This window comes from Phocoena sinus, chromosome 5 (assembly GCF_008692025.1).
Source record: "Phocoena sinus isolate mPhoSin1 chromosome 5, mPhoSin1.pri, whole genome shotgun sequence".
Lineage (NCBI taxonomy): Eukaryota > Metazoa > Chordata > Mammalia > Artiodactyla > Phocoenidae > Phocoena > Phocoena sinus.
The window spans coordinates 90,030,005-90,054,776 of record NC_045767.1 but is presented as its reverse complement, the minus strand read 5'-3'; the positions used below and the strand labels follow the sequence as shown (position 1 = coordinate 90,054,776).

Genomic DNA, 24,772 nt, shown 5'->3' with positions numbered 1-24,772 from the left:
TTTGTGTTACAATGACTTTGTACAGAGCTTTCTTTTATAGACATTTCGTTACTTTGAGAATATTTTAGGAAGTTGGTTGACAAATCCTTGATGTCAGATGGTTCTAGTGGTGTGGACTATTCATGGCATTTTGCTGTTTGCTAACTATTAGAGCTCAGCATTTGTCCATGGTAGTAAAAATGCATCAAGAACCTAATTGTAATGTGGCTGTGCCATAATTGATTTACTTAATTCCTATTTATTTTTTCCACTTGGCATGTGTAAATTTAAATTCCTAGAAGTGGAAATGCTGAGTCAACGGATATATGCCTTTTTGAGAATTTTGATTTACAATGTTAATTTATCCCCAGAAAGGCTGTAATAATTCATAATTCCGTAGTAATGTTTACGAATGTTTGTTTCTCCATAACTTTGAAGACCTGGGGATTATCTTTCTTTCAGATCTTTGACAGTCATAAGGACATTAATGGTGGCCACCTTAGAATTCTGCCTACCATAGGACCCAACCTCAGAGTATTTGATTTAGTCAGTCTACGGTGGAACCCCGGGATTTTCATTTCTTATAGGTCCAAGATCAGTGGAAAGAACATCAGGTTAGGAGTTGAAAGATACAGGTTGAAGTCCTAGTTTTGCCACTTACTATATGACGTTGGACATGTCATTTTCACTTCCCTGAGTCCTGGTTTTTAAATAGCACAAGGTGGCTTTAAAGGCTGAATGAGCAAAAAACAAAAGCTGAATGATAAATGTGGAATGGGCTATATAAGTGTAAATTGACATTGTTCTCTGTTATAATATCATGTAATTAGGATTAGGCCTCAAAAATTTAGGTGCATAACTACCTTCTCCTGGGGGACAGAGGCTACATTTTGTTTGCAGCATATGAATCTGAGGAAGCAGACCAACATCAGTCTCTTTACTCTGTCTCAAGGGCCACGTGAAGATCAGGATATGTGTAGGTTTGAAGCCGGAGGCTTGCCATTTGTATTTGATAGTGTATATGGCCAAATGTCAGCTGGCTACTCTTTTACTGGGATTTTACCTACCTCAGTTGTCCAGTTGATTGATGTGCTGGATAGTAATAGGAAGCAAGGGAGGCCAACCATTCTAAATAAATTATGGCTTTGTTGTTGAAAGAGATCCTAATCCCAACTCACATCCCTTTGATATACACATACAGTTTAAAAAGAACAAAAGCATTAATCAGTGATTTTATATATATGTGTACTATTTAACCAAGGTCACGACAATGAGATATATTTTAGCAACAGCATATAACTTTAATAAATTTTGTTATGGGACGAGACCATGTTCGTGTGACACTGTATTTCATAGACCAAAGGTGCAGGAGGAAAGATTCATGAGGATTTAATAAAATGTGTGAAACACTAGACTGTGCAGATACATATTAGATCAACAAGTGTAGCTATTTAAAATAACAAATGCTTTAGCCTCATATTTGATATGACTGAGGTCAAGGCTAGGTTTGTAACAAGGTATAGCTTTTTTGACAGATATGCTTGCTTTTCTTGGAATAGTGCACATTGGCTAATGTTGTACCTCAGAACAAGAACATTAGAAGAAACCCAAGATATGAGATGAGCGCTGCAGAGCAAGGGTAAATTTAGGGGGAAATAGAGGGAACTAGAAAATGTCATTATCCACAGAGCTTGGTAACGGACATTTGCTGCTACTGAACTTCTAGCTGGAGAGATGGTTTAGCATTGTAATGTGACTTGCAGGCAGGGTGTGGCTTTATTAATGATCAGGGTCAGCTGTGGTTAAAGCTTGTTTTTTTTCAATCATAAGATCATCAGGGAAAAAAGTCAGTATCTTTCAATACTGTAAATTGTTTTGGGCTGTTTCAGCCATTTGGCAGCTCTATAAACAGAGTAGGGTTTCATTGAAAAAATGAGAACTGAGAAATATATGTTCTTTGCTTTCCAGCTGAGGTGGATGCTGTTCCAATATAGAACTAGTTTCTGGGCATTAATTTTGAGAATTGCTTCTTGTTACTTTTCCCCTGAAAATATTGTAAATATTATAAATAAATATTCTGAAATACATAAAAAGTTTGGCATGTACTTTCTTTTGGTGTGAGCTAAATATAACGATTATGTAGAAAATGTAAAAGGAAAATGCAACATTGGTGATTGGTACCGTCAATGCAAAATAAGGTGAATGGACTCAAGGTGATTTCCAAGATCACTCTCAGTTCTAAAGTGCTATCATTTTTACTAGTTCTTTTAAAGACCTAAGTATTATGCTCTTTATTCAAATTTTTAATGACGTAGAGTAGTATATCTGTCAGGGTCCTGGTAGGGAGAGGTGACATTCTTTAAAAAGATTTAACTAGAAGAATTTCATAAAGGGACTGTTTAATGGGATGTGGACAAGGGTAAGGGAACTAACATGGGATGGTGAGGCACCCAGAGCCCATCAAGCATTGAATGTTGTTTTATCCCAGGATCGCAAAGGGCAAGGCAGGGAAATGGTATTAAAGGGGGTATTTAAAGGGACTAGACACAACCACTCTCAGATATACGGTGTGGTACGGAGGGGAAATAGAGACAAACACCTAACCTTTCTCTTCTCTCATCTACTGACATGGAGGATTTTATGGACCAGTCTAAGAAGTGGCATAGATCACTTCCACCCACATTCCATTGGCTAGTACTTTCTGACCAGAACAACTGGCAGATTATGGTTAAGAAGCTGTTTTGGGCTTTCTTCTCATTTGTTGATAATTTATCCATAATTACTCCTTCCTTTTTCTCTCATTACGACTTGCTCTTCATAGACTCTTTCTTGGTTAATATTCAGTATATACAGATCTTACAGATCTCTCCCACTTCTCCTTCCCCAAATATCTCTGTCCTTTTAGCCTGCTTTATTTTCTTTCTAATGCTTACCACTGTATGAAAGTACATCATTTACTTACTTGTTTATTGTCTTCACTAGTATTTTAAGCTTTATTGGGTAAGACGTTGTCATATTCCTCCCTATGTCCCAGTTCCTGGAACTGTGAATTAGCCATTTTAGCCATTGTGCCATAGTCCTTTCTTCGCATTCTTATTTATGCCCACTGGGTGTTCTTTTGCCTTGCTTTCGTTTCTCTCCTTACAACTTTTCCTTTGTTCTCTCTGGTTTGATACATGTTTTGCTTTATGGATATTCTAGTTAGTCTATTGAAAGAGGCTTCATTGATGGAACCAGAAACCATCCTACAGTCATAACAGTTCACGTTCCATTTTTGAATTCCTCTATATGTTCTCAGGTTTCCATCTAATTTGTTGATGATGCCTCCCAAGTTCCTTTGCTATTGTCCCCGTTCAATTTCTGTTATAATCTCTTGCCTCACCTCAGGACTCACCTTCTGTTCCAGCCAGACTTTCCCTTGCATTCTTTTAACAGTTTTGGCTCTGTCACCAGACCTTCCCTCTCTTAGCTATATGACTTAGTCTAAACAATTAAAAATAATATGTAAGGATCAAATATTTGCTTTCATTCACTACATGCTTCTTCTACCTTAACTCTAATTCTGTTCTTTGTTTTCCATTGTTATGTAACAAACCACCCAAACTTGGGTGCAAAACAACAGCTGTTTTATTATGTTCTTGGATTCTTGTGTAGCAGGAATTCAGAGAGGGCAAGTATGAATGATCTGCCTTTGCTGCAGGATGTCTGGATCCTCATCTGGGAATGCTGAAAAGAATGGGAGTGATTTGAATGGCTGAGTGTTGGGACTATACTGAGATTTCTTCATTCACGTGTCTGGTGACTAGTCTGAGTGATTCAACAGCTTGGACTGTTACTAGGGTGCTTACGCATGGCCTCTTCATGTGGCTTGGGTCACTCACAGTGTGGCACCTGGATCCTAGAGGAAGCATCTAGAAAGAGAGTGCTCCATGAGACTGAGGCAGAAGTTTCAAGATTTCTTCCAAACTAGGCTCAGAAATCATGCAGTGACACCTCCACCACATTTTTTTTCATTACAAGTGAATCACAAAAGCTGGCCTGGGTTCAAGGTGGTGGTGGGACAATTTAAACTCTTCCTTTTGATGGGAGAGTGGCAAAGTCATACTGAGGAGAGCAATGTGGAATGAGAGGCTGTGTTATAGGCTATCTTTAGGAAATAAAATCTACCACAATTGACCTGTATCTAATTCATGGGATTTCCTCTGTTTAACTCAATGCGGTTGAAATGCCCAGAGGCCTTGTTACTCAAGGCTCCACATCACCTGGGAGATTTTTTGAAACACAGACTCTCGGACCACTGAGTCAGAATCTGTATTGACAAGATCTCCAGGTGATTCATTTTGAGAAACACTGGCCTTCGAGACATTGAACATGACGCCAACTTGCCAGTATCTACCTGATGGCAGAAAAATAGCAAGTGCTGAAAGAATAGTTGAATTGATCTAGATTGAATTCCTATTTGGAAGCAGAATTTCTGTACTTTAAATTGTACCTGTCATTACTAATTTTAATTCTATTAATGTTAACTGTGATCTGGCTTATCTTTTTAGGAACAGTAAATATATCTTCCTTAAAATGTATGTATCCTTAAAATGTAATATAATGTACACTCCTAGCTATAATAATTATTAACCATTAATCTCCTTGACTCAAGAGGTTTTGGAATGTATATGTATTTTGGTATGTATTATAATGTTATAATGCCTTTTGAATAATTTCTAAGACCAAGACATTAGGTTCTTTTGGATTTTACATTCCCCTTAAACTATTTTTTTTTTTTTTTTTTTTTTTTTTTTGCGGTACGCGGGCCTCTCACTGTTGTGGCCTCTCCCGTTGCGGAGCACAGGCTATGGACGCGCAGGCTCAGCGGCCATGGCTCACGGGCCCAGCCGCTCCGCGGCATGTGGGATCTTCCCGGACCGGGGCACGAACCCGTGTCCCCTGCATCGGCAGGCGGACTCTCAACCACTGCGCCACCAGGGAAGCCCTAAACTATTTTTTAATTGTTGGAATTTATAAAGCTTTTCCTTTCCTGTGAAAGCTGACTGTTAGTAGATATCTATTTTCTACTAAATGAAAGAATATGATTTTTATTTTTCTTATAACTGTTAAGACAGCCTGACTCATTCTGCAGACTCTTAAAAAACCTGAGAAATGTATACATATTTTATTATATCTTTAGTAGATGACTATTATTTAGAGAGTTTGATTCATAGATTCCATTTACTCATGTTTTATTTAAATAGTCATCTTCTGAAAATTTGTTTTAGCATAAGGGAGTAAATATACCCAAATTCATTTTGATTGGCACATTATTTTCTAAGCAGTTTTTCTCAAACTATAATTTCCAGACTACCACCATTTGCAGCATTTAAAAAGAAGTGCTTGTTAAAATTGCAGATTTCTGATCTCCATCCCAGTGAATCAGACTCTCTGGAGTTGAAACATGGAAAAATCTCTGAGGTTGGGACCTAATTTCTTTGTCACACTAAAGTTTGAGACCTACTTTATATTAATCTTAAAATCATATTTCAAGTTATTTATCATGGGACTAAGCAGGTCTTGGGATATTGGCAGGGAATAGCTTTTCAAATACATCTTTCCTGGGAGCTCTACTATTGGACGATAATTTAATTGGAAGTCATCTTAGTGATTAATCTAGTAAAACTCTTGTAATTTTTCAGATTATGAAACTGAGCGCCAAAGAACTTAAATGACTTTTCAAAAGTCATAGTAGTTAGTAGCAAAGCGCTGATCAGAACCCACACCTTGTGTGAATCAAGCAAGATTCCTCCTTTGTGCTCTGTAAGCTAGGGTCACCTTATCTTTAAGCCTGGCAGTTAGGTATGTTAATGACAAGATCATAAAGGAAGTCCCGTACATTTAATCAGAAAGGATCTACTGGTTTTCTGAACTGATTGTGTAAATAAAATGAAGGTTCACAGTCTTTTTTTTTTTTTTTTTTTTTTTTTTTTTTTTTTTTTTTTGCGGTACGTGGGCCTCTCACTGTTGTGGCCTCTCCCGTTGCGGAGCACAGGCTCCGGACGCGCAGGCTCAGCGGCCATGGCGGCATGTGGGATCTTCCCGGACCGGGGCACAAACCCGCGTCCCCTGCATCGGCAGGCGGACTCTCAACCACTGCGCCACCAGGGAAGCCCGGTTCACAGTCTTTGATCCTATTAGTCATCTAATTTAAGTTTTTCTTAGTGATTTTTTTTTTGTGTGTCCCTGTAAACCTCAGCCTGACTTGGGGAAATTACTAGATAAAATGGCTTTACATGAAAAGCTCAATATGAAAAACCAAATCAGATACATTAGGGATGAATTATTCTCTTTATGAAAAAGAACAAAAGTTTTCTTTAAATGAATAAAGTATTTATATGCCATAAATTCCACAAATGTCCAATGCTTATGAAAATCATTTTACTAGAGATTTTTAAGACTTTCTGGAAATTAGGGTAGGGGAAGCCTCTCCCCCATCCATCTTCAGATTCAGTCCCCTTCACACCCTCTTCCTCTTCTTCACTTTTATATCCCATCCTTTCCCTCTGTGATTGTGTTGATACAAGCACAGTAGCTATGGGTGAGCCACAGTACACATGATTTCTTTTTGGGTTGTTCAATCATTAAACTGACTTTTAAATTGCAAAAAGTCCTTAAGAGTGTTGCATAATTTCAGTTTTTCAATTTTCCGCTTCCCTCTGCAAAAGAAAATATCAACTGTATTTTCTGTACCTTAACATTTTGGGACATTTTACCTTTATAAATGTTTAGCAACAAATTTATCATGACTGTTGATGCACATTTGGTGGATGCACATACTGGAGGTGGAGAAGGGCCTGGAGTGGATTTTTACTGTATAGTCAAAGGCAGAAGGACTCCTCAGAAGTTCGTGTTCTGTCTCTCTGACTCTCACGTACATTCTCTCATTTTGCTGAATTTGGATCCTAAAGCTTGGTTGGACTAACTTCTCTTCTTCTTTCATTTTTTTTCATTAAAAAAATTTTTTTTGCTGTTTTGTTCTTCTCTTATTGGCTGCTTTGATTCAGTTTTGTTGCTGTTTGTTGATATTGTTGTTTATTTGGTTTGCTTTATGTTTTACAAAGCAATGAGAGGAAATAAATAACAGAAGACATGCGGTTTTGGTTCACATAAGTCCTCTGCCAAGATTATTGAGGTTATATCTTGGGTGTGAGTATTTATTAATATAGATGGAATCCCTAGCTACATAAAATCAACACCCAAATTAGAAATAAATACATTTAATATTTATATTTTACATTGTACACCATAAATCATTAATAAATTAGAGTTATGAACTGCAAGATTTAGAGTTATGAACTGTTACACTTTGCTAAAAATGATAAAAATAATTCATCCTCAACTTCTTTAGGACAACTCAGATATTTGTGAAATATTGAATAATGCTAAGTAAACACTGTTAATACATTTAATCCTATAATTTACACATTTTCAGAAAAATATACTTTCTTGTTTCAAATTAAACCATAATGTCTTAGTTTTAGCTTGCAGTATATAGTCTTGTACTTCAACTCAACAAGTACCTACCTCCTTCAATGTGCTAAAGATATGGGCCAGTTTATATGCATTCACACAGTAAAATATTGAAAACAGAAGGGAAAACAAGAGCAGGAAAACTAATGTCCAATAAAAGTTCAGTATCCACGGTTTCATGACACAAGATTCTCTTAAAGGTAGAATACAAATTTGACTTTGAGTTTTCTCACAGATATCGGTTAATTACATAATATGAAGTGCTTATAAAATAAAATTGAACCAGTTTTTCAGAAGAAGAAGAAAAACTGTTCCTATTATTAAAATCTGACAGATTTTTTTCCCCTGGATTCTCACATAGCAAACAGAGTATTATATTGAGAGAGGTCTTCAACAACAAACATACTGTTATGAAGATAATGAGCTTCCTAGGACTCTTTTGTGTAATCTCCTTCATCATAGGGTGATGTTTTAGTGCTTTACATAGTTGAATGAAAACAGTCTTATTAGGGACCCAAATAACAGCAGCCTGGCTGGATGGAGGCAGGGCTGGTAATGGAGAGGAGAAAAAATAAAGCAATGAGACTGGATATATAGAAAATTCTTTCGCCTTCAGGAAACCTTCCTAGAATTTTATTTCTTGCAACCTAGATTTTCATAAGAGTCAGACAGCCGAGGGTTGGAGTTTATGCTGTATAACTAAGGAACTGAAATGGTGATGTCTAGTGTTCACTGGTTAAGGTTAGACCCATTTGCTTTAGCGATTAATTGAATCAAGATTAATGGAGTCAAGATTAGTTGAGTCAAATGGCATATCTTTTTTTTTTGTAATTTAGGACTCCAACTAAAACACCTGCCTTGTGGAGGGCCTTTCACTCCTTTCAAGGAAAAGATTCTGCAAATATATATGTAGTGTCATCAGTTCCTCAGCAGAGGATTATGTTGAATGCTGCTGAGATTCAGAAGTCATCCAGAGGGATCATTGTTGAATGAAATACCAGTCAAACCCAAAGATAAATATTGAATTTGATTACATTTATAGTTTACTTCAGTTGACATCTTACCAACATCTCTTACTTTCCAGACACTAGCACAGTTGACGTAAATAATTATAGTATAATATTGACACTGATAAGTACCATAGAAATACAGATAAAATGCTGGAAGTCCAAAAAAGGCTAAAAATTACTTTTGGCTTTGGAATAAGGGAAGACTTTGTGGAAACTGGTAACATGGCTTGGGGGATACTTTAGCTATTTCTTAATCTTCATAAACTTTATCCAAGTGCATCCCAAATAATAAGCTTCTTTATGTAAATAAATAGTCCTTTGGTTAACAAATACGGCTGTGTCACTTCTCCTCATTCTATTTTTCCATCCTTTCTCAACTATGTTGCCTTCTCTGTAGAAATTTCGGGGATGTCATTGAAATACTCCCTGAAATTCAGGAAAGATATGGAAATCATATTCATATGCAATATAATAACATCTGTCCATTCTAATGATAAACTGGAACTAGGCAATGTGCTTTACTGACACAGTGATAGAATAAATGTTGGAGGAAGTAACACAGTGAAATGGTGATTCTCAAAATGTGTTTCTTTGGTTTTTTTTAACATCTTTATTGGAGTATAATTGCTTTACAGTGGTGTCTTAGTTTCTGCTTTATAACAAAGTGAATCAGTTATACATATACATATGTTCCCATATCTCTTCCCTCTTGCGCCTCCCTCCCTCTCACCCTCCCTATCCCACCCCTCCAGGCGGTCACAAAGCACTGAGCTGATCTCCCTGTGCTATGCGGCTGCTTCCCACTAGCTATCTACCTTACGTTTCGTAGTGTATATATGTCCATGCCTCTCGCTCGCTTTGTCACAGCTTACCCTTCCTCCTCCCCATATCCTCAAGTCCATTCTCTAGTAGGTCTGTGTCTTTATTCCTGTCTTATCCCTAGGTTCTTCATGACATGTTTTTTCTTAAATTCCATATATATGTGTTAGCATACGGTATTTGTCTTTCTCTTTCTGATTTACTTCACTCTGTATGACAGACTCTGGGTCTATCCACCTCATTACAAATAGCTCAATTTCGTTTCTTTTTATGGCTGAGTAATATTCCATTGTATTTATGTGCCACATCTTCTTTATCCATTCATCCGATGATGGACACTTAGGTTGTTTCCATCTCTGGGCTATTTTAAATAGAGCTGCAATGAACATTTTGGTACGTGACTCTTTTTGAATTATGGTTTTCTCAGGGTATATGGCCAGTAGTGGGATTGCTGGATCATATGGTAGTTCTATTTGTAGTTTTTTAAGGACCCTCCATACTGTTCTCCACAGTGGCTGTATCAATTTACATTCCCACCAACAGTGCAAGAGGGTTCCCTTTTCTCCACACCCTCTCCAGCATTTATTGTTTCTAGATTTTTTGATGATGGCCACTCTGACTGGTGTGAGATGATATCTCATTGTAGTTTTGATTTGCATTTCTCTAATGATTAATGATGTTGAGCATTCCTTCATGTGTTTGTTGGCAGTCTGTATATCTTCTTTGGAGAAATGTCTGTTTAGGTCTTCTGCCCATTTTTGGATTGGGTTGTTTGTTTTTTTGTTATTGAGCTGCATGAGCTGCTTATAAATTTTGGAGATTAATCCTTTTTCAGTTGCTTCATTTGCAAATATTTTCTCCCATTCTGAGGGCTGTCTTTTGGTCTTGTTTATGGTTTCCTTTGCTGTGCAAAAGCTTTGAAGTTTCATTAGGTCCCATTTGTTTATTTTTGTTTTTATTTCCATTTCCCTAGGAGGTGGGTCAAAAAATATCTTGCTGTGATTTATGTCATAGAGTGTTCTGCCTATGTTTTCCTCTAAGAGTTTGATAGTTTCTGGCCTTACATTTAGGTCTTTAATCCATTTTGAGCTTATTTTTGTGTATGGTATTAGGGAGGGATCTAATCTCATACTTTTACATGTAGCTGTCCAGTTTTCCCAGCACCACTTATTGAAGAGGCTGTCCTTTCTCCACTGTACATTCCTGCCTCCTTTATCAAAGAAAAGGTGACCATATGTTCGTGGGTTTATCTCTGGGCTTTCTATCCTGTTCCATTGATCTATCTTTCTGTTTTTGTGCCAGTACCGTACTGTCTTGATTACTATAGCTTTGTAGTATAGTCTGAAGTCAGGGAGCCTGATTCCTCCAGCTCCGTTTTTTGTTCTCAAGATTGCTTTGGCTATTCGGGGTCTTCTTTGTTTCCATATAAATTGTGAAATTTTTTGTTCTAGTTCTGTGAAAAATGCCAGTGGTAGTTTGATAGGGATTGTATTGCATCTGTAGATTGCTTTGGGTAGTAGAGTCATTTTCACAATGTTGATTCTTCCAATCCAAGAACATGGTATATCTCTCCATCTATTTGTATCATCTTTAATTTCTTTCATCAGTGTCTTATAATTTTCTGCATATAGGCCTTTTGTCTCCTTAGGTAGGTTTATTCCTAGATATTTTATTCTTTTTGTTGCAGTGGTAAATGGGAGTGTTTTCTTCATTTAACTTTCAGATTTTTCATTATTAGTGTATAGGAATGCCAGAGATTTCTGTGCATTAATTTTGTATCCTGCTATTTTACTTTAAATTCATTGATTAGCTCTAGTAGTTATCTAGTAGCACCTTTAGGATTCTCTATGTATAGTATCATGTCGTCTGCAAACAGTGATAGCTTTACTTGTCTTTTCCGATTTGGATTCCTTTTATTTCCTTTTCTCCTCTGATTGCTGTGGCTAAAACTTCCAAAACTATGTTGAATAAGAGTGGTGACAGTGGGCAACCTTGTCTTTTTCCTGATCTTAGTGGAAAAGGTTTCAGTTTTTCACCACTGAGGACGATGTTGGCTGTGGGTTTGTCATATATGGCCTTTATTATGTTGAGGAAAGTTCCCCCATGCCTACTTTCTGCAAGGTTTTTATCATAACTGGGTGTTGAATTTTGTCAAAAGCTTTCTCTGCATCTGTTGAGATGATCATATGGTTTTTCTCCTTCAATTTGTTAATATGGTGTATCACATTGATTTGCATATATTGAAGAATCCTTGCATTCCTGGAATAAACCCCACTTGATCATGATGTATGATCCGTTTAATGTGCTGTTGAATTCTGTTTCCTAGTATTTTGTTGAGGATTTTTGCATCTATGTTCATCAAAGATACTGGCCTATAGTTTTCTTTCTCTGTGACATCCTTGTCTGGTTTTGGTATCAGGGTGATGGTGGCCTCGTAGAATGAGTTTGGGAGTGTTCCTCCCTCTGCTATATTTTGGAAGAGTTTGAGAAGGATAGATGTTAGCTCTTCTCTAAATGTTTGATAAGAGTTTGCCTGTGAAGCCATCTGGTTCTGGGCTTTTGTTTGTTGGAAGATTTTTAATCACAGTTTCAATTTCAGTGCTTGTGATTGGTCTATTCATATTTTCTATTTCTTCCTGATTCAGTCTTGGCAGGTTGTGCATTTCTAAGAATTTGTCCATTTCTTCCAGGTTGTCCATTTTATTGGCACAGACTTGCTTGTACTAATCTCTCATGATCTTTTGTATTTCTGCAGTGTCAGTTGTTACTTCTCCTTTTTCATTTCTATTTATTTGAGTCTTCTCCCTTTTTTTCTTGATGAGTCTGGATAAAGGTTTATCAATTTTGTTTATCTTCTCAAAGAACCAGCTTTTAGTTTTATTGATCTTAGCTGTCGTTTCCTTCATTTCTTTTTCATTTATTTCTGACCTGATTTTTATGATTTCTTTCCTTCTGCTAACTTTGGGGTTTTTTTGTTCTTCTTTCTCTAATTGCTTTAGGTGCAAGGTTACGTTGTTTATTCGATATGTTTCCTGTTTCTTAAAGTAAGATTGTATTGCTATAAACTTCCCTCTTAGACTGCTTTTGCTGCATCCCATAGATTTTGGGTCGTCGTGTCTCCATTGTCATTTGTTTCTAGGTATTTTTTGATTTCCTGTTTGATTTCTTCACTGATCACTTCGTGATTAAGTAGTGTATTGTTTTAGCCCACATGTGTTTGTATTTTTTACAGATCTTTTCCCATAATTGATATCTAGTCTCATAGTGTTGTGGTCAGAAAAGATACTTGATACAATTTCAGTTTTCTTAAATTTACCAAGGCTTCATTTGTGACCCAAGAGATGATCTAACCTGGAGAATGTTCCATGAGCACTTGAGAGAAATTTGTATTCTGTTGTTTTTGGATGGAATGTCCTATAAATATCAATTAAGTCCATCTTGTTTAATGTATCATTTAAAGCTTGTGTTTCCTTATTTTCATTCTGGATGATCTGTCCATTGGTGAAAGTGGGGTGTTAAAGTCCCCTACTATGAATGTGTTATTGTCGATTTCCCCTTTTATGGCTGTTAGTATTTGCCTTATGTATTGAGGTGCTCCTTTGTTGGGTGCATAAACATTTACAATTATTATATCTTCTTCTTCGATCGATCCCTTGGTCATTATGTAGTGTCCTTCTTTGTCTCTTGTAATACTCTTTTATTTTAAAGTCTATTTTGTCTGATAAGAGAATTGCTACTCCAGCTTTCTTTTGGTTTCCGTTTGCATGAAATATCTTTTTCCATCCCCTGACTTTCAGTCTGTATGTGTCTCTAGGTCTGAAGTGGGTCTTTGTAGACAGCAAATATATGGGTGTTGTTTTTGTATCCATTCAGCCAATCTGTGTCTTTTGGTGGGAGCATTTAGTCCATTTACATTTAAGGTAATTATCGATATGTATGTTCCTATTCCCATTTTCTAAATTGTTTTGGGTTCATTATTGTAGGTCTTTTCCTTCTCTTGTGTTTCTTGCCTAGAGAAGTTCCTTTAGCAGTTGTTGTAAAGCTGGTTTGGTGGTGCTGAACTCTCTCAGCTTTTGCTTGTCTGTAAAGGTTGTAATTTCTCCATCAAATCTGAATGAGATCCTTGCTGGGTAGAGTAATCTTGGTTGCAGGTTTTTCTCCTTCATCACTTTAAATCTGTCCTGCCACTCCTTCTGGCTTGCAGAGTTTCTGCTGAAAGATCAGCTGTTAACCTTATGGGGATTCCCTTGTGTGTTATTTGTTGTTTTTCCCTTGCTGCTTTTAATATGCTTTCTTTGTATTTAATTTTTGACAGTTTTATTAATATGTGTTTTGGCGTGTTTCTCCTTGGATTTATCCTGTATGGGACTCTCTGTGCTTCCTGGACTTAATTAACTATTTCCTTTCCCATATTAGGGAAGTTTTCAACTATAATCTCTTCAAATATTTTCTCAGTCCCTTTCTTTTTCTCTTCTTCTTCTGGAACACCTATAATTCGAATGTTGGTGCGTTTAATGTTGTCCCAGAGGTCTCTGAGACTGCCCTCAGTTCTTTTCATTCTTTTTTCTGTATTCTGTGCAGTAGTTATTTCCACTATTTTATCTTCCTGGTCACTTATCCGTTTTTCTGCCTCAGTTATTCTGCTATTGATCCCATCTAGAGTATTTTTTGTTTCATTTATTGTGTTGTTCATCGTTGTTTGTTTCATCTTTAGTTCTTCTAGGTCCTTGTTAAATGTTTCTTGCATTTTGTCTATTCTATTTCCAAGATTTTAGATCATCTTTATTATCATTATTGTGAATTCTTTTTCAGGTACACTTCCTCTTCATTTGTTAGGTCTGGTGGGCTTTTATCTTGCTCCTTCATCTGCTGGGCATTCTTCTGTCTTCTCATTTTGCTTATCTTACTGTGTTTGGGGTCTCCTTTTCGCAGGCTGCAGGTTCGTAGTTCCCGTTGTTTTTGGTGTCTGTCCCCAGTGGCTAATGTTGGTTCAGTGGGTTGTGTAGGCTTCCTGGTGGAGGGGACTAGTGCCTGTGTTCTGGTGGATGAGGCTGGATCTTGTCTTTCTGGTGGGCAGGTCCACCTCTGGTGGTATGTTTTGGGGTGTCTGTGGACTTATTATGATTTTAGGCAGCCTCTCTGCTAGTGGGTGGGGTTGTGTTCCTGTATTGCTAGTTGTATGGCATAGGATGTCCAGCACTGTAGCTTGCTGGTCGTTGAGTGAAGCTGGGTGCTGGTGTTGAGATGGAGATCTCTGGGAGATCTTCGCCGTTTGATATTACGTGGAGCTGGGAGGTCTCTTGTGGACCAGTGTCCTGAAGTTGGCTCTCCCACCTCAGAGGCACAGCACTGACTCCTGGCTGCAGCACCAAGAGCCTTCCATCAATACGGCTCAGAAGAAAAGGGAGAAAAAGTAGAAAGAAAGAATTAGTAGAAGTAGAAAGAAAGAAAGAAAGGAGGGAGGAAGGAAGGAAGGAAGGAGGGAAGGAAGGAAAAAGAAAGAAGATAAAGTAAAATAAAATAAAGTAAGATAAAATATAATAAAGTTATTAAAATAAAAAAATAATTATTAAAAAAAAACCAGACGGATAGAACCCTAGGACAAATGGTGGAAGCAAAGCTATACAGACAAAATCTCAGACAGAAGCATACACATACACACTCACAAAAAGAGGAAAAGGGGAAAAAATCATAAATATTGCTCTGGTAGTCCACCTCCTCAATTTGGGATGATTCGTTGTCTATTCATGTATTCCACAGCTGCAGGGCACATCAAGTTGATTGTGGAGCTTTAATCCGCTGCTTCTGAGGCTGCTGGGAGAGATTTCCCTTTCTCTTCTTTGTTTTCACAGCTCCCAGGGGCTCAGCTTTGGATTTGGCCCCGCCTCTGCGTGTAGGTCGCCTGAGGGCGTCTGTTCTTCACTCAGGACAGGAGGACAGGGTTAAAGGAGCCGCTGATTCAGGGGCTCTGGCTCACTCAGGCCGGGTGTGGGAGGGGCACGGAGTGCGGGCCTGCGGCGGCAGAGGCCGGCGTGACATTGTACCAGCCTGAGGCCCGCTGTGCGTTCTTCCAGGGGAGTTGTCCCTGGATCCCGGGACCCTGGCAGTGGCGGGCTGCACAGGCTCCCCGGAATAGGGGTGTGGAGCGTGACCTGTGCTCGCACACAGGCTTCTTGGTGGCGGCGGCAGCAGCCTTAGCGTCTCATGCCCGTCTCTGGGGTCCGTGCTTTTAGCTGCGGCTCGCGCCCGTCTCTGGAGCTCCTTTAAGCAGCGCCTTTAATTCCCTCTCCTCATGCACCAGGAAACAAAGAGGGAAGAAAAAGTCTCTTGCCTCTTCGGCAGGTCCAGACTTTTCCCCGGACTCCCTTCCGGCTAGCGGTGGCGTACGATCCCCATGCAGGCTGTGTTCACGCCGCCAACCCCAGTCCTCTCCCGGCCCTCTGACCGAAGCCCGAGTCTCAACTCCCAGCCCTGCCCACCCCGGCGGGTGAGCAGACAAGCCTCTCGGCCTGGTGAGGGCCGGTCGGCACTGATCCTCTGTGCGGCAGTCTCCCTGCTTTGCCCCCCCCCCCGCACCCCTGTTGCTGTGCTCTCCTCCGCGGCCCCGAAGCTTACCCCCTCCGCCACCCGCAGTCTCTGCCCGCGAAGGGGCTTCTAGTGTGTGGAAACCTTTCCTCCTTCACAGCTCCCTCCCACTGGTGCAGGTCCTGTCCCTATCCTTTTGTCTCTGTTTATTCTTTTTTCTTTTGCCCTACCCAGGTACGTGGGGGGTTTCTTGCCTTTTGGGAGGTCTGAGGTCTTCTGCCAGCATTCAGTAGGTGTTCTGTAGGAGTTGTTCCACGTGTAGATGTATTTCTGGTGTATCTGTGGGGAGGAAGGTGATCTCCGTGTCTTACTCTTCCGCCATCTTCCCGGAAGCCTCAAAATGTGTTTTTATGAACCTTAGTGAGCTAAGATGGGGTTGCTGTACCACTACAGTATATGATAGTCTTTCTTGAATATTACATTTACATGTATCCTCTCTCACATACATACACAACATAATATAAAATTTTCTCAATGTTCCTCTAGACATTTAAAACTAAACTAAGTTTAATTAAATTAGTTTAATTAAAACTTAAACTAGACATTTAAAACTTATTACTACTTTTCTATGTTATGACCTAGTATAAGATTGTAACTAATTTAATACAAAATAATGGATATTCAGTTAGCTTCAGCTTCAATTATGTATCACATTATTTGATACATATTTCCTGGCATTCTAAAAAAAAGCTCGCTGGCTCTCCTTTCCTTCCTTAATAGATTTGAGAATCATTGCAGTAAAACAACATTTAGGTGTCACAAGTAAAAATAGAATGTTTCCATAGCATAAGGTTTTTAGAATATCTGGCACAGAATTTTCAAAAAACCTTAGTAAATCTTTTGAAACTTTTTAAAATGTCTTTTATATTGATTTTCATTTTAAACCAAATTGAACACAGTTTAGTCTTTTCTTAGTGACTGCTGTTTATTATTGTCAACATATAAAGACTAGAGTTTCACATTTGTGGTAGGGCTTTATGGTTTACAAAGGGTGTTCATAGACATTATCTCATCTGAAACTCCTTGGACCCCACACCCATTCTCTTGTTTCCCATTTGCATTCTGATGAGGATTAGGAGACCATCTAACCTGGTTTAGTAGAACTGGATGTCAAATATGGCTGAAAGGACCTCTCCTACTGACTAAGGGGGGTGGCCTTTTTTGATAGCTGTTTCCATGCTCAGAAGCTATTTGGCTTAATTCTGGATTCTTGGCAGTGTTTGAGCTGAATGATGTAGCTGGAAGAGTTGACCAGATGAGAGGGAAATTATGCAGCTGGCTTTTTAGCACAGATCACAGTTTTATAAATATCCCCTATAAATTGATGTCAAAGAGATTGTGTGAAGATTTAATTAAAATATAATAAAATATGTTTAATATAATGTGCTTAATGCTGTACTAAACAGAGTAAGTATTTTAAAAATTAATCTGCTTTAAATTTTGGAAAATAGTTTGAGAAATACCATAAGTATTTCCTATATTGTTACATGATATCACAGAATGGTAAATGTGGAGGACTTTGTGTCATAAAGGGGATTTATGAAATATTGTCTTGGTACCATACATCAATTAAATACCATTAGAGATAGATAAGAAATGATTGCATCTGTTTAAACAAAATCCTTTATGACCATATATAATCTCGTGTGTGGTATTTCTAAATATTTCTGTTATAATTTAAAAGTTGTAAATATCTGGCAGCATTGTAAATAATACCAATGCTTAGAATGTCATAGTCTGAGATTTTTTTATTTTACACATATTGGGTTTTATTCTTTTAAGTCAGTACATTTTATCTTGTGAAATAAAATTGTGAGGACCTGAGAGCAGGAGTGTGAGTTATTTAATATTAGGGTATGACAATGCATGGTCTTTGAGCTTCCAAAAATGTTTGTTGAATGCATGACTACCTAAATGAATATCTTAGTGGATAAAAGAGCCTTTACTACTTAACTATTAGTACTGATGATTTTTTGCATGGGGCAGTCTTGTCTGAAAGCATTAAGTACCTTTTTTTTCCTTTAATTGAAGTATCACTGATTTACAATATTGTGTTAGTCTCAGGTGTACAGCAAAGTGATTCAGTTATATATTTATTTTAAAATTATATTTCATAGTAGGTTATTACAAGATATTGAATATAATTCCCTGTGCTATACAGTAAATCCTTGTTGCTTATCTATTTTCATATAGTAGTTTGTTTCTGTTTGTATCCATACTTCTAATTTGCCCCTCATTTCCTCCTTCTCCCCTTTGGTAACCATAAGTCTATTTTCTATGTCTATTAGTCAGTTTCTGTTTTGTATATAGATTCATTTGTCTTGTTTATTTATTTATTTATGTGGCGGTACGCGGGCCTCTCACTATTGTGGCCTCTCCCGTTGCGGAGCACAGACTCCGGGCGCGCAGGCTCAGCGGCCATGGCTCACGGGCCCAGCCGTTCCGCGGCACGTGGGATCCTCCCAGACCGGAGCACGAACCCGTGTCCCCTGCATCGGCAGGCAGACTCTCAACCGCTGCGTCACCAGGGAAGCCCAAACAGCCCATCCTTTTAAGCCAGTTATCTTTTGATGGCCATTTAGATTGTAAAATAAACAGGAGAGTACTTTTTAAATAGTCACTCCATTTTGGGTAGCTACAGAGGGAGAAAAATCAATATGGTGGGGTGGGAAGAGCAGTGGAAGAATCTACCTATAATGTCTCTGAGTAGTCTAGGATCTGGAATATATTGATGTATGGTTTTTTTTTTTTTTTTTTTTTTTTTTTCTGTACGTGGGCCTCTCACTGCTGTGGCCTCTCCCGCTGCGGAGCACAGGCTCCGGACGCGCAGGCTCAGCGGCCATGGCTCACGGGCCCAGCTGCTCCGCGGCATGTGGGATCTTCCCAGACTGGGATATGAACCTGTGTCCCCTGCATCGGCAGGCGGACTCTCAACCACTGCGCCACCAGAGAAGCCCTGATGTGTGGTTTTATCCCCTGTTCTTTCCATAATTCACTGTAATATCTCTTCAGCCCCCACTGTACTCTAATTAGACACTTTTGTTTGTCTAGTTTTCTTCTCACAGTCTTCATTCTTTGTGTCATCTTCACTGCAGTTACTTTTACTTTGATGAAACTCTCTCCTATTTTGATGCCTATAACACTCTACTCTGTTTCCCTCCCATATGTCTTGCCATTCTTTTTCAGTTTCCTTCTAAGATGTTTTATTTCAATTTGGCCATTTCTTACATTAATTTCCTCTCCCGCCCTCCCTCAAATATTAGGCACCTGCTTTGAGCCAGGCACTGTTCTGGGCCCTGGGATACAGTAGTGAATTTGACAAAGTCTGTGCTTGGTAAAGTTTACGTTCCAAAAGGGTAACAGACAATCACGTAGGTAATGCCTTGAAAAGAAAAAATCTAGGATAGAGAGGGGAGGGGAAGTTAATTTATATAGGTGGGGATAGTGCCAGTGAGGCTGGGGACCATGTGACTAGAGCAGAAACAGCAAGGTGTAAAGCATTAGGAGAAGCCAGAAAAATAGGCAATGTCAGGCCATGTAGGGCCTGGTAGGCCATGGTTCCGAGTTCAGATCTTAGGAATTTCCTATACAGTAATATTCTAAGGTTCTGTGATCATTTCCCAAGATTTGCTATTGGCCCTCCCTTAAATCTCTTTATGAACTTCTCTTATTCGTTCTTTTCTCCCAACAGTTTTAGCTATTGCTTCTGAGAATATGCATCCCATTTCCAATATATTTATGGTTATGGCAGTTTTTCTGAAAAACAATTCTGCGTCTCTCCACTGCATGCTGGGCATTTTCACCCCTACCCCAAGTGAACATGCTTAGTAAGCTAATCTTCTTCCTGCCTTTCCAATTAGCTTTCCCTTGTAGCTTTCTGTTTCTGTGAACAAAAGCATTAATTTCCTAGTCACCCAACTTCAAAATTTAGGAGTCATCTTGGATTGCATCTTCTTCTCTTCCTTTTCTTCTCATTTTGTCATTCCACAAATATTTATTGAGCATCTAGTTTGTGCCAGGCTCTGTTTTAGGCACTTGGGATACAGAGTGAGCAGAACAGACTGAAAATAATTCCTGACCAGCAGGGTAGTGGTGGGAGATTGAGAATGAGCAATGAACATGATAAATGATTAGGTTGTTTAGTACGTTAGAAGCAGTGAGTGTAATGGAAAAGATGAGCAGGGTAAGAGGGCTTGGGGTGCTGGGTGGGGGAAGCAGGTGGGTGATCAGGGTGTGCTTCACTTAGTCAAGGACTAAAGGAGGTGAAAGAGTTAGGCATGTGGAATTCTGGGGGAAGAAGATTCCAAGAAAGGAAAGTGCAAGTGGAAAGTGCCTTTCCAATGCAAAGGTCTTAACGAGGGCACGTGCCTGGGGTGTCACGGATCAGCAAGGAGCCCACTGTGGCTAAAGTGGAACCAGCAAGGGCAAGAGTAAAGAGATGAGGCCCGGGAGGTGGTGGTGTTGAGAGTGGCCATCCTAAGAACTTTGATTACTAATCTGCGTGGAAGGGGAGCCCTTGGAAGGTTTTGAGCAGAGGAGCTTACATTTTAACAGGCGACCAAGTATTTATTTTTTACTTTTCTCTCTCTCTTTTTTTTTTTTTTTTGCCGTACGCAGGCCTCTCACTGCTGTGGCCTCTCTCGTTGCGGAGCACAGACTCCGGACGCGCAGGCTCAGCCGCCATGGCTCACGGGCCCAGCCGTTTCGCGGCACGTGGGATCCTCCCAGACTGGGGCACGAACCCGCGTCCCCTGCATCGGCAGGCGGACTCTCAACCACTGAGCCACCAGGGAAGACCATCACTCTTGAATTCATTCCTTTTTCCTTTCTCTTTCCCCTTTTCTGTTCACATTGCCACTTCTGCCACCTGAACTTTGATTTTAGCCCCGTGCTTGCTTTTTTCCTAGTTCTTTCTTCCTTCTGGAACTTAATCATCAGATAAGTCTTTAAACACCACTTCATTTTAGTCCATCTGATCAACCTTAGTTGTTGTTCTCCATTCTACAAATTGAAATTCAGACACGAGGTGACACAAGGCCTCCATAACCTTGTTTCCCAGAACTGCCCTGCACAGACTCTGCTCTGAATGAACGGGTTACCCACTGTCCTCAAGCACGTCTTGGGCTTTCGCACCTCACAACCTTTGCTCAAGCTTGAGCTGTCTCACTTCTAATGCCTCCTCTCACATTGCCAGTACGGCAATCCTTCCACCTTTTGAAGACCACCATAAGTCTCTAAAAATTCTTCATCCCCTCCCTTTTACCATTCATTTATGTCATTTTTCATCAGAAAATGTGTTGAAGACATATTTTGTGCAGCCATTGTGCTGGTGCTGAAGGAGACAAAGGTGAATTAAGAGGTACAAGTCCGCCCCAGGAGCTGACACTGCCACAGGGGAGACAGAGAATCATAAAGTTAACATTTAGGTAAAACAACCTGGCATTTGTGTTAAGGGCCGTGAGTCAGAATGAGCGGCTAAGATGGATCCTCATTTAGATAGGGGTACTTAATCTACATGGGGGTGAGGAAGTCAGAAAATCATTTCTAAGGAAGCAGCATTTAAGCTGAGACCTGGTGAATAAAAATTAGCCAGCTAAGGGAAGTGTGGAATGGTAGGAGAGGAGCCTTCTAAGTAGAACCAACAGCATTTCAAAAGCCTGAGGCTATAAAGAGCTTGGGAATATCAAAAGAAAAACAACACTGAACAAAGGCCCCAAATGCTGGGGCAGAGTCAGTATGGGAGAGTGGCAGTGCTTGGGGTTCATAGGCAGGGCTGGATGATGCAGGCCTTGAAAGCCATGGTGAGGAGTGTGGTTTTAGGTGCAGTGAGAAGCAACTGAAGTGTTTCCAGCAAAGGAGTGACATGATCTTATTTGAGGTTGAGACTGCCATCTGCTCATCAAAAAACATTTGTCTTTTCTCCCTGGGCACACAGCCAGATTCCATTTCCTGACACTCTTTGCAGTTGGCTGTGAGCCAGCCATGTGACTGTACACTACCCGTGGAAGTAAGTGGTAGTGGTGAGAACCAGGGCCAGCTCATAAAAATCTCCCATGGGTGCTTCCTCCTGCTGTTTCCCTTTCTGACTGGGCAGCTTGTATTGAAATGGCTGAGCCACCATCAGCCTCGAGCCCTGCATGGCTGTGTGGAGCAAAGCCCCCTCCCAGCTGACCTAGAACTGTTCTGAGCTTTTATGTGAGCAAGAAAGGAGCACCTGATGTTTTGAGCCATTACATATTCAGTCTATTTGTCACCACATTCTAGTTTGCCTAAAATAATACGATAATTTGAAAAAGCAATTTTGGCTGCTATGCTATGTGAAAATGTGAGACAGTGTGAACAACAGCAGTGGCCAAAGTGAAATTCCCATGGGCCCTAGGGAGATTTCAGTTGAAATAGATTTTAGATAATTTCAGATGGAGAATCAACATCTCCTATTGACAGTTTGCTTGTGCAGCAGGCCTGTGGGAAAACAATCTCACTTGATTTGACTTTCAACTGCCATCTCACTTACTTTCTAGACTTTTCATAACATACCTCACTGAATACCTTTAGGCATATATTTTATTTATTTGACTAGATTACCCTCAACTGGAGGGTAAATGAACCATGTCTTTGAGAATTTTTAATTTTACTGTGGTATCTAGTACAATGCTTTAGATAAGGGTTTTTTTTCCCATTAAACTTTGCTTAAATTGATGAATAAAAGGGTAGGCTCTCAGAGTTCCTGTCCATAGAATTATTGGTGGTCATATGACCCAGCTTTTGCCTTTCCATTGATATTGCCCCAACCTGGTTTAGATTTTCAGTTGCCTTCTAAGGGGGAGGGTTAGCTGTGTTAAATTTTACCTGTAATCTAGTGGAGAAGTAACATCATGGGGCCTGAGATTTGAGTGTTTGCAATGGAAGGTATGTAGAAATGATTTTTAATGGCATGTGGGTTAATCCTTACTGCTTTTCCCCATGACTTTCAAATGTCCCCGGTAACCATTGCCCATTGTTCAGAGGTTGCTGGCTGCTTCAGTAACCCTGTTTCCACCCAGGGTTAGGCACTCATCTGGGAGAATCATTATGATCTATGGAAAGTCTCACAATAGGAGGCAATTTCTGTAATCCAAATAAGCAATGATGAGGTCTGTAACTAAGGATGTGGCAGTGGAAATAGAAAGATGAGAAAAGAATGTAAGAGACTTTAGAGAACACTGTGACTGAATGGGTCTGGGGCAAAGAAAAGACTGCAATGAAGATGAATACTGATAAACTTCAACCTGTAAACTTAGGTATGCATCAACAGACCTACGTTTCCATGACAAAGCCAGTTAACGCTGCCTCCCACCAACAGATGGTGCTAGTAATAAGGCTGGACATTTCGGCCTTAGGCGTGGTACAGTTAACTTGTTATATGTTTACTGTGTTTGTGCCTAGTTTGAATCTGTTTTATGAACATTATTAACCCATCTATGCCTGAGCAAGGCAAAAAAGTGGTGTTGAAATTACTGGTAAAATGAGATTTAAGAATATGACACTAATGCTAAAGAGATTTAAATGACAATTAAAAAGCATGAGAAAGATGTTGGAAATTGTATTGTAGAGGAGATGAATCCATTGACAGGAGAAACAACTCTGAAGGGTAAAGATCTTATCAGGCCACTTGTGAAAACACTGCATTTTGCAGTACAAGAGTAGGGGAAAAGTAATTGATCAGATGAGAAAATAACTCCAAATATTGGAGTTGTGTCTGGAAGATCAGCATTACTACTGAATGCCCACTAGCTCAATGTTCTTTGTAATGAAGGCTAGAAGTTTGTTCAAGAGGGTAAAAGCTAAACACTGTGAAAGAGCTGTAGTGCTCTTTCCTTGTAAGACAAGGTGTAAATTCAAAGGCTGTTTGTATGAGCACAACATCTAGTTGGATGTAGAAATGGCATGTGGAGACACCATAGCTTCTAAGAATTCTCTATGAGGCTTACACAGGCAAAGGAGGGGATAGAGCATATCTAGTGGGAGAAAACAGAATTGGAAAGGGGTGACAGACTTGACTACAACAGAAAAGCCATAGTCATAGGCATATTTGCTGAAAACGAATGCTATTCGGCAAGGTTTACCTACCTTTCATGTCTGTGCTGCTTGACATGGAGGGGTGGAGCCATTAGACCAGTGGGTAGAAGGGGTGGGAACCATTCCCCCCAGCCTTGCCTATAGTCCATATGAGCCAGTGACCTCATATTTGAAATTATAGAATAAGGGCCTCAGAAGAAAAATATGACTTAGATCTGATAAATATTTTCAAAATAATTACAATTCTACACTACCACATTATTTCTTCAACTTTGTTTTCAAATAAATGTATTGCTGTTCAAATTAATACTACATATTAGTGTATGACCTTTACAGTAGGAATATGAACTATAACTATTTGACTGTAATGTGGACTCGATACTTAAGGAAGAATAAATTTCAGACAAAACCATCATTTATCTTCAGCTATGGTATTGAATAGTATAGTCCTGATGTTTTGTAAATAAACCAAAGATGAAACTGTGTCAGAAAGAAACACTAGAGAGGTGGAAGGAAGTAACTGAATGTAAGATAACCTTTTCATGCAAAAGGATGAAACTTGACAAGGAAAAAATTATGTAAAATCATGAAATTAGATTAATATGGGACAAATGAGCTAGTTCTTCAAATTAATAAATATTAGAAATGTGGGGTTTCCAACGAAACTTAGGCTAACTAAGGACAGAAATAACTTGATGTAGTGAGTGCCCCATGGAACTCATTCCTCTTATACCATAGTGATATGGCAGGAAGATGTAAATGAGTTACAGAAAATGTAAATACTTGACATGCATGGACAGAAGCTC

General features: G+C 39.3%; 1 protein-coding gene across 2 annotated transcripts in view; it reads left to right on the top strand.

The window, feature by feature from the left end:
• ADAMTS3 (ADAM metallopeptidase with thrombospondin type 1 motif 3) overlaps nt 1-24,772 on the top strand; it is a 293,136-nt gene that overhangs the window by 115,240 nt on the left and 153,124 nt on the right. The window contains exon 1 of one of the 2 annotated variants that reach the window (XM_032633549.1): nt 21,216-21,334. The exons of the other annotated variant lie outside the window; for it this stretch is intronic. The gene's annotated coding sequence lies outside the window, so the exon portion shown is untranslated. Of the gene's footprint in view, nt 1-21,215; nt 21,335-24,772 lie in introns of those variants that run through there. 2 annotated transcript variants of the gene reach the window in all.